At 38.0% G+C, this 10490-nt stretch overlaps 1 long non-coding RNA gene across 1 annotated transcript; it reads right to left on the bottom strand.

The window, feature by feature from the left end:
- Positions 1 to 393: 393 nt before the first annotated feature.
- LOC138239349 (uncharacterized) lies at positions 394 to 3811 on the bottom strand. Its single transcript, XR_011189804.1, has 3 exons — positions 3712 to 3811; positions 2623 to 2742; positions 394 to 421 (listed from the first exon to the last, which is right to left on the bottom strand). It is a non-coding gene; the product is annotated as an uncharacterized lncRNA (long non-coding RNA).
- Positions 3812 to 10490: the final 6679 nt, after the last annotated feature.

Genomic DNA, 10490 nt, shown 5'->3' with positions numbered 1-10490 from the left:
CAATCATCTTTGATGGTATTGCTGCATCAAAGCACTATTCAAGGGATTATGTTTTATTTTTGGTATGTTTTAGTTTATTGTATATTAGTCTATTAATAAATCCTATTTTTAAGGATAAAGTCTATTTTATAAGGATCACTGGCTATACATATATGCACAATTCAAAAATATTCATCAGTTCATTTTTCTATAGGTGAGAAGGGGGTTATATTCATAAGAGTCTGCTAAAAGGAAGTCAGCTTTGTGTCATTACAGTTTGTGTTGTATTACCCAAAATGTGCTGAGATAAAACAGGTTTCTAAAAAACAAAGCACTACTGTAAACTGCATTCATCTACTCACTTCATGGTTTCCCATACACCATTTCTAGGTGAGGTAGGTACAAGGAGGGCACGTCTCCTCGCTGTGACAGTTATGAAACACTAATGGAAGAACAAAAAAGAACAGTCATATCTTTTTAAAGTACATCTGAAACAATCTTAGACCCAACTGATGAAGGACAGTTACATGGACACAGTTAAGGTTCTATTATGTAACAGCACAATACAGTTCAAACTTAAAATACCTACAGGCTCTTATACAAAGTAAGAGGTGCTGGATATTACAAGTCTTCACATAAGAAAATGAATAAACTCCAGAATCATCAACCACCAGAAATACCCATCTGGTGATCTGACTGGGCCCTGCTGGCCTGAAGTCACTCTTCTGAACATGGACTATCGCTATGCCATGAGCTGTCAAGGAACAGGATGCCTGAAGTATGGTGTTTGTTTCAATCTTCCTAATTAAGTTAAATTAACCTTTAATTCGTTTTGTTTTGTTTCAAACAGAAAGGCTAGAAATTCAACAGCATGCTCCAGCAGAACAGATTTCTATATATATATTAATTATATGCCTAATATTTAAAAGTTAGCACCTATCTGTTTAGGGAAATTTTTAAATCCCAACTTAAGTGTTCTAGGGAACATTGAACTGTATGGTTACCTATTTAAACACAAACCAGAGAAGACGGCACAAGTACTTATTCACTGTTCGCATAATCACGTAACTTCCTCTGGGTTGCAACAAGTCATTAGCTTAACTACTAATAACTTCTGATATAGTGCCATGATACCATCGTAATACAATCTCAATAGTACAAAGCATAAAGCATGTTTTAGTTAAGTAAAAAACAATGCTGTCACGGACGTCCGAAGGGACTAACCGTGGGGAGCAGGAGAGCAGAAAAAGACCCATATGCGTAGCGGCGAGACGGGAAAAAGGCCCGGGCTCATTAGTGCAAAGAGTTCAGGAATGCCGTATAGAAACCTATGCCCTCAGGGAGCGGACATGGGGCGCCCTGGTGCTAGGCGGGTCTCAGGACATCTGAACGTCAATGCTGAGCGAGGACAGAGTGCAAGACCCGGAAATATATAGCCCAAGGAAGAGAGGGACAGGAAGGACAGCAGACCGGAAACTAGGGACAGGACAGAGAAGGAGCGCCCTCTGGCTGCAGAGGGCGTGACAAATGCAAAAGCATCAGTATATCTTTGAATTTGCTAGATCATTAAAATACCTCAGTAATCTTAGTATTCTTGCTTTGCAAACATTCAATACACTCAACTCTACCTAAGGTTGGAAAAAAAGATGCGCTTAAATCTATTATAAAATAATTACAATATAAATATAACCATTAGGGAAAGTATAAAATTGGTTCAGATGGTATTGCGCTACTCAAAAGGCTAAACGGAGAGGGATATGTTGTAAGTAAATTTCTGATAATATGCTTGTACTATAAACATTTGTTAATGTTTTCTTAATTGTATCTGCTTTGGAACAACTGTAATTCACTGGTCATGCCAATAAACCTTTTTGAACTTGAGTCTTGGAATGATAAATGTTGTTTGAGGTATTTACCTAGCTGTGGATAAGCATAGTAAAAAATATGATCAAAAAGGATCTTCTAGTAATATACTCTGGTTAATTAACTTCTTGGCAAACCACCTGACCCTTCAAGAGCTATAGAGTGTAGCATAAAAGACAGGAAAGAGACAGCAAGGAGGAAACAGAAAGAAGACAGGGAAATTGAGGGCACAGGGAGGAAGAGGAACACTATCACTCTCCTCTTTCTCTAAGCTTGTGGCATGCATTCTTTCTTTCTAGGTAATCTCAACCTTATTATTCAGACCTTACTCCCCCTTTTATGTAGCAAATCTGCCATATTGTAGGATCCTCAGACAGATTCCCATTCACTTTAAGGCATCTACTGTATGTTGTAGAAAGGGTGCTTTAGGGTTATATTTTTCATTTAGGGCACAGGGTTCTTCTCTTGTTGGCCTGTTAAGGTGCCTGTTGCAGTGTTTCAGGTAACAGGGGGAGGATTCCAGGAGAATAGGCCTCTGAAGCACCTAGTTTTGCATGTTGTATAATGTTTTCTGTTGTCTGGTTGTGTTATCTTATTGTTACTATACATATTTGTTTGACATCAGTTTTGACTTGATTTATTGCTCTTCCAGCAGAGCTATAGTAGAGAGTATAAAAACCTCACAGGCCCGAATTGTTTTCTTACCCCTCAACTTTATTTCCCATTCCTACATAGTAACAATATAATATAGAAATAATGAATAAGATTGATTGGTCTTACCTGGATGATCACATTCATGCTTTCTGGTGCAAAGGTTTTTGCATTCAGGTGGTTTTGTACCACAGGAGATTGGTGGGTAGATTACCGTTTCTCCACAATAGCATGTCAGTTCATCAAAGCCTGAGAGTGAAATAACATTTTTCTTAGAGATGGCACAGAAGCAGGGGTTGATTTTGAGCACACCACAGGCCCCCAACCCATTAGAGAGGCACTGAACTGAATGAGTAGGACAGCATGTCATTCAAGAAGCTCAAGGATTTGCCAGATCTGATGGCTTAATTTACATTCTGCACATAAAAACAAGAAGTTTTAGCAAGATCAAGTTCCTTGGATTGCATCTGTCACAAGTCATTTCATTTCAAAGCATTATTTAAGGTAATAAGAGTTGTGTTTTGGCTAACCTCAATATGGTGTGCACAGAAATTGGTGCATTGAAGGTATCTTTGGTAAACAGTTGCCATATTTCAATACAACCTAAAACTGTAATTTTCTTCATTGAAGTCATCACTGTTTAGCAAAGTAAAATTTCACCTGAAATTTTACTCTGCTAAACAAAAAGTGGTAACCTGTCATTATGGTTAAACATAACGCAGAGAAAACACACAACAAATCACACAAAAAAAAACTTGAGCACAACATAAGAGTAGTGCATGCATGGACTGGGATGCACTAAGCATCAAAATGCCCCCAGGATCAGTGTCGAGGGAAAATAGATATCAGAAATACTACTAGATTTTATTCATATATTTCAGGGATCGTCCATGTTGTAGTGAAATGTCAGTGCTTCAGGAATTTTTCAGCACATTGTTTTTATGTTTTATTCAAAACTTCGCTGGGGGGAACTGCATTGGTAGAGGAAGCTTAGTGTATGCTCACTATTTACTGTTACAATTTCGAATTGTGAAAATACAGTAAGCTTCCTCCACCAATCATATCACTACACCTGTCTCTTGATTCATCTCGGGGCACAGCAGTAGAGAAATGTTGATACCTGTATCGGGAAATACGTGTCTTTGCGGTCCCGGTTTTGCACTGTGCCACTGTTTAAGCTTGGCAACTGGACAGCAGAGAAGAGGGCCGAGTACTTACTGGTTTGCCAGCAGGGCTGGCAGTTTCCCCGGTGGCAAGGCTCCTGGCACCGGTGCAGACCACAGTTCAGTTTATACCCACAGATCAGAGAGCACTTGTGCTCCCTGTCCTGTCAGGGGAAAACAATGGTGTTAGAGGTGTTTAGCAAAACTTAACCACTGATCCCCCAATCTTGTCAATGTCAGGAAGAAAAAATAAAATAAAAACAACCTTAATTCCATTCCCATAAAAGACGTCACAGAAAAAACGGTCTCTTAATTATTCCAATTGTATTTTCAAGTGCTTATATCAAATAATGAAGCTACAGTTAATTGTAAACACAATGTAGTTTATGTCATCACAGCTTCACAAGCTTCATAAGGTAAAAAGTAACTTCATAAGGTTGTACAGCTGCTTAGGTGGTGTCAAAACAATAACCTGGACTTGAACAGAAAGAAAACGAAAGAGCTAATAGTGGACTTTTGGAGATACAGGCCACACACTCACAGCCCACTCAGTATTGATGGAACGGAAGTGGAAACAGTCACCAGCTTTAGGTTTTTGGGAATTCACATCTCTAAAGATCTAACCTGGACTGTGAACACTGACTCTATCATGAAGAAGGCACAGCAGCGCCTTCATTTCTTGAGGTGCCTCAAGCGATGGGGGATGCCAATACATGTGTTGGTGAACTTCTACCGCTGCACTATCGAGAGCGTCCTCACCAACGGGATCACCGTGTGGTATGGCAACACCTCTTCGCGAGAAAGAAAGGCACTGCAGAGAATGGTCAATATGGCCCAGAAGATCATCGGCTGCGGTCTCACCGAGATTAAACAGCTCTATGAGGACCGATGCCGTGGTAGAATTCTGGCCATCACAGAGGACAGTCACCACCCAGGGCATGAGCTCTTCACCCCACTGCCCTCAGGCAAGAGATATAAGAGCATATGGACACTTACCACTAGATTCTTCAATAGCTTCTATCCACAAGCAGTGAGACTGGCGAACACATTTATCCATCCCCCTCGGACCACACCCACACCATCACCATCTACCTCATTGAAATGTATTTATTGTACGTCTCCAGTCATTGTTTACACGTCTGTATTGTTTACATTCAAACTGCCTGCATGTTTACTTGCACATTGTCTATTGTTTGTACATTGTCTTGATGCACTGTTTGCACTTTGTTTTGTTTTTTTACACTTGTTTTACAATCGAGAGACTTTCTGTAAGTAAGAATTCCATTGTACCAGTACCGGTTACATATGGCAATAAAGTTCAAGTTCAAGTTCAAGTTCAAGTAGAGGAGAGCTGTCTCAACAAAACCAAAAAGCTGATTACCACTAGGACCTTATGTCTATGTCTTTTATGACTAAAAAGGAACTATTACTGTCAAGAAAACCAAAGATGTACAGATGGACAATGAGCAGTGATAGTTGGCTGCATTGTTCGGAGTTTGGCTATACAAGATTTTCTGTGAAAGGCAGATGTGATGATGGTGTCTCAAATGGTGATGATTAAGCATCTTTGAAAAGAAGAGGGGGAAGCCTGCGTATTTTAGCACTCCCTTTTCCCAGTGCTTCCAAGTTTCTACAACACAACCATTTTAATCAAACACTGGCAATAACACAGGTTTCTCATTTATTACAAACTCTCAGATCTCTATCTGAGCTAAAAACAGAAGAGGTTACACATTGTACCTTGGCACACAATGTAATCAGTAAATCTGCAGGGCAGTTAATTGAAAGCATTCCAATAAGAGTACAGCGCGTACGTTGAGGAGATTATCTCTGTGTTTTATGTTCATTGCAGTTCAAGATCTGGGATTTAAAACATGACATTGCAATGATACAATCATGCTTTCACACTCACCATACAGCAAAGTTCATTACAATTGTGTCGGCCACAAGAACGCTTTTTGTTGCACCCCTACTCACAAGTAAACACAAACTCACCTGCAATGAGAGATGAGAGGTGTCTGGGTAATCACTTACAGTAATGTAAAGCAATCAGAAGACCTTCAAAATACAGAAAAACGATTCAACCACCTTCCTATTCTAATAAAGCTGCTTATTTCTAAGGGTTGCAGCAATACAAATACACTCTTCTAAGCACAAGACACACTTAGATAGGAAGCCAGCCCATCACAAGACACATACACAGAGGTACAATCTATACGCACCAGTTAAAGGGAACTGTGATCTCACTTTCTCAGACTGGTTATTAAATCTCCTTAAAAACAATACATTTATTGATGTTATAGAACAATTTAACAAAATTCAAATTAAGTACAAAAGTGTGAGCTTTGTGAAAGTCACGAACACACATAGGAGTTCCTACAAATTGCGATGTGATGCAACCCTTCCTGCTCACTAGTCACCGAAATGACTAATGTGATGTACGAGCAAATAAGTACAGTAGCAGATATTTCACTGCAGTAATCTTCCAACGTGATCCGCATGCAGAGTTAACAAGAAAGTAGTATTTGTTCACAAAACCTTCACAAAGCTGAGATCAATATTTCTATTGGATTAAAAGAGATTTACTCACAAGAGTAAGTGCTTCTTTACAATGTAATAAGGCCACATCATGTCACCGAACTTTTGTTGCCTTGTTCAGAATCACAGAACATGGTGCTGTAAATACTTGGAAATCTCGTCAATTTATGATGTAATTTGTAGGTTTTATAAGTTACTGTGTACATCTTACTTTTAATGTCGTTTGAAATGCACTCATCAATGCTCTTTCTAACCCCAAAATATAAAAAAATAGCATTGCAGTTCCCCATTAATCTAGGCTATGCCTTTGGAAGGTGGGAAACTGAAGAAGCAAGTGAGGACTTATACAAACACATGGAGACGTCCAGGCTCCACACATAGAGACCCAGGCTAGAATCAAATCCAGTAACCAAGAACTGAGAAGCAGCGGAGATAAATACCACACCACTGTGTCACTTAGAAAACATGATATCTATATTATAGTATTTAATAGTTAAACATGTTAAAGGCTCCACAGAGTGAAGAGATAAAGCACCTCTTTTGTGTTTGATTTCATTATAACCAAAGTTCTTATCCTGCTCGTATGAGAAACTGATACTCATTTTGACAAAAAAATCTAATGGATGATTAAGTCTACTCTATGATAGTTGCAGAAGACAGAGAACTAAGCAACATGACTTAGAGAGAGATGCAGGTACTACTGTGACTGCACAGGCCAGTCGATGATAAGTGATGTTCATTGAAGAATGACTCAGAGGTATCACTGACTGGTAAGGATTTATAAAGTTAAAACAGATAATATATTAGGTGATTAGTTTTCTTCTTCAATTCTTCATAATTTCTTAAATTCTTAAAGTGTTATTATACTTAAATACATCTTATACTGATGCTGTTTGTTTTGAGGGTGATGGTTAATTTTAATGGATGAATATCTGCTTATTTTAAGCTCCAAAATAAATTAGATATATAAAGTAACAAAATCAATGCAAGAGCCCTAGCTTACTAAATATTTTACAAAGCAGTGAATTATCATTTCATAATCATTCATTTCATAACATGCAAAGAACTACCATTTTGATCCATGTATCACAGGGCTCATTATTTGAACAAAAAAGCAGACAACATAACTATGTAGATCTCCAGGGCTAAAAAAAATGCTGAGATCTGAGCCAGAATTCCATGTACAGTATGTTTCCAAGGCTGTCATAACAAGGTCGTTCACATTTTCAGGTGAAACGAGTTTCCATCTTTTAGTGCGTAAATGAGATTGACACCACCTCCACCTCTTTAGCATTTCTTCAGCCACAACCTGAAGAAATGATTCTCACAAACACGTGTACACATTGACACATATATTTAATAATATTAAAAGTGCCCCTTTGTCCCCCATACTCAAAAAAGCAGAAAAAAAATCATCAATTGTCAGTTATACATCATAAAGACTTGTAAATCAAAACACCTAATATTTTCTTTATCCACTGGACAAAAGCTTACCTTCACTTTCGATGGTGGAGCATGGAACTTCCTGGAGATTAAAGGAAACTGTGTTACTGAATATCTGTACTTTACAGCTGGTGAAGCAAGCACAGAGTTCTTCATGGACATACATCCTAGTAACATTCTTCAGCCATTTAATCCCACATAATTATACATAAAAACTATTTTTACTTTTTGGAGCTTCCAAAATATATTAAAAGAAACTTGCCACTTATAACTACAATAGGTTCATTATGTTATTATCAGCAAAAATAATGTTACAGTTTTAGGTGACTGAGAAGTGTCTCTCAGATTTCAGATAAAGTTTGTGACACTTAAAGATAAAGTTTTTCAACACTTCTCACTTCAAAGCAGAAATGATGTTTGCTGAGGTCTAGGGGGTCCCTTGAGCAGAAACAATTTTAAAGTGTACCTTAGTATACCTAAGTAAGTTGTGGTGTAATGACTGTCAATGAGGAGTACAGAAACACAATAAAAGACCATATGAATGAACAAGAAGAGGAGGGAAGGATAGAAAGCAAGGAAGAAGGAGAGGAGAGACAAGAGTCCACAGTTGTTGGCACCAGGCGAGAGCCCCCACTTCATGATCATCCAAACAAAACCTGACTAGAGCTACAGTAAATATTTGAACCTTGTTAGAGAAACCTTGCTATTCTGTGTTTTTAGAGAACTTGGGCTTCCTGGGTAAAAGGTACCGGAGTAAGAAATGTCATTGCTGCGTAGGGTACATTTTTATGGATAGGGATATAGGCTCCCATTTATTTTGTGGCAATCCGGGGTGGAGAAAGAGACATTTAACTGTAGGTTGCTTTGTATTTAGTTAGAAGGCAGATATTTTCTTATTATTTCATGAGTAGGCTTTAAGGGTTTCATGCTTAGTACTAGTAGCAGTCTGGGGTTTTCTGGATGACCAGAATGTTAGGCCTATGAAATGCCTGGTTTGTAAATATTGTACATAGAGTAACTTGTGTGTTGTGTGTTTTGGTGTGTGTAGTATAGTTTGTCTCCTCACTTTGATAAATATTTGTTTAACTAAGTGTGCCTGGATTATTGCTCTTCTCAACAAAGCTCTGGCAGAGAAATAATTCACGTGCCTCCTACTATACCAACCGCCCGGGTATATTCTGGTGAAATCACTTACAAGTTGGGGTTTATGAAGAATTTTTTCACTTATTGACTAAACCGCTCAGACAATCTCTTTTCACCATTTTAGTAACCCCCCCTCCCCCATTTGTAACAATAACATATAATAAAAATAATCTTTTATAGCCAATGCAACAGTTTACTAGACAGAGATCACATCAACATAATGCCTTTAACTTTTGTCATCAACGGTGTTCATTTACAGAGGCTCTACTGATCTACAAAAGTTAATAGTACATGTGGGCACCTTTAGAAGTAACACAAGCACTGAGGTGCAGATGCTGTCTTGTGGGATTCTGTCCCATTGTGTTTGGAACCCCTAAACGACCATTTGACTTATACAAACAGGATGAGGATGCTGTCATGTTGGGAAGACTCTGGAAGTGAAACAAGCCAGGGCACAGGACTATATCAATGTACAGGAGCCCTGTAAAGTGAAGCTACCGTCAATAATTACAAGTTGTGTTCTGTAGATATCCGACAGTCCTGTCCAGACCACCACACTTTGACCTGCCCATCAATTGGTATGTACAATTTATGTGTTGTTCTGCTGACGTGCATGAGCGCGGTCTAAACAAAAACTTAATATAATGCTGAAGAGGACTTGGTTCCACTGCTTGCAAGCAAACGTGAGATGTTGCTCCAGTATATGAATGGCATAAAGGTGCTGTTCTCTTGACAAACAAGGCACACATTGCTTTGCTTTTTCTTTCACCAGATTTGACATTCAAGAAGTCCAATAACTGTCACCGTTGTCCAATCAACTCTCATTGAAGATGTAAATGAGGGCTTATATAACAGTCAAAGTCACTCAAGTATGAAGGTTAGTCATGAATGTACAATTAATCATGACACACACAATGAAATCAATATGTAAAATATGAATACATTATTCTTCTAAAGGTATTCAAGCATAAAGGGAGCAATAGGTTTCTTCTGATGTTCAATGTACAAAAAAATGCTAAACTTACTACTGTATCTTTAGCCCTGAAGCTAACATAAACTAACTTGAGGAAACTGTTTCAGATAAAGAAGATAGAAACAAATCCTAAGTTTCATAAAATTTTAGTGTTATTATTCTACAATTGTTGAGAGGATCTGAAGGAATATTCTTACATTTTGCAAAAAGAAATTTATCTGTAAGAAATCTTTTTATTTTAATATGGGGCATTATTTTCAGGGAGAGCCTTGTAGTTTATACTTGTCTTGGATGTGTTCACTTTGGTTTTAAAGCCACGTCTGCATTTGATGATGGAAGTCAGAGAACAAGGACCACAGCTATCTTCATGGCAAAGTTTTTCACAGAAATGAATGGAATATACAATCCAGATGAAGAGAAAAGGACTGTGGTTTAAAGCTGAAGCAAGGATAAAGTATTAAACAGGCCATTACTGTACTTCCATACTCAGATAAAACATAAGGAAAATAGGTGGACTGCATTCTCCACATAAAAACGATCAGATATTTTCTTATCAAGAGAAATACTGTATTCCAAATATTGTATTGCCCGAACTACCAATTTATGCATCCGAGACAAAACTTCAGTTTGAATAGTACAGCATCAGGAAGTGAAAACTTAAATTATTTAAACTGTTTCTTCAAAGTCAAACTAAAGGTAATCAATGTTTTCGGTTTCGTTTTGCTCAGCTTAAAGAC

The sequence above is a fragment of the Lepisosteus oculatus genome, chromosome 6 (genome assembly GCF_040954835.1).
Source record: "Lepisosteus oculatus isolate fLepOcu1 chromosome 6, fLepOcu1.hap2, whole genome shotgun sequence".
NCBI classification, from domain to species: Eukaryota; Metazoa; Chordata; class Actinopteri; order Semionotiformes; family Lepisosteidae; genus Lepisosteus; species Lepisosteus oculatus.
This window is presented reverse-complemented; position numbering and strand designations above follow the sequence as displayed.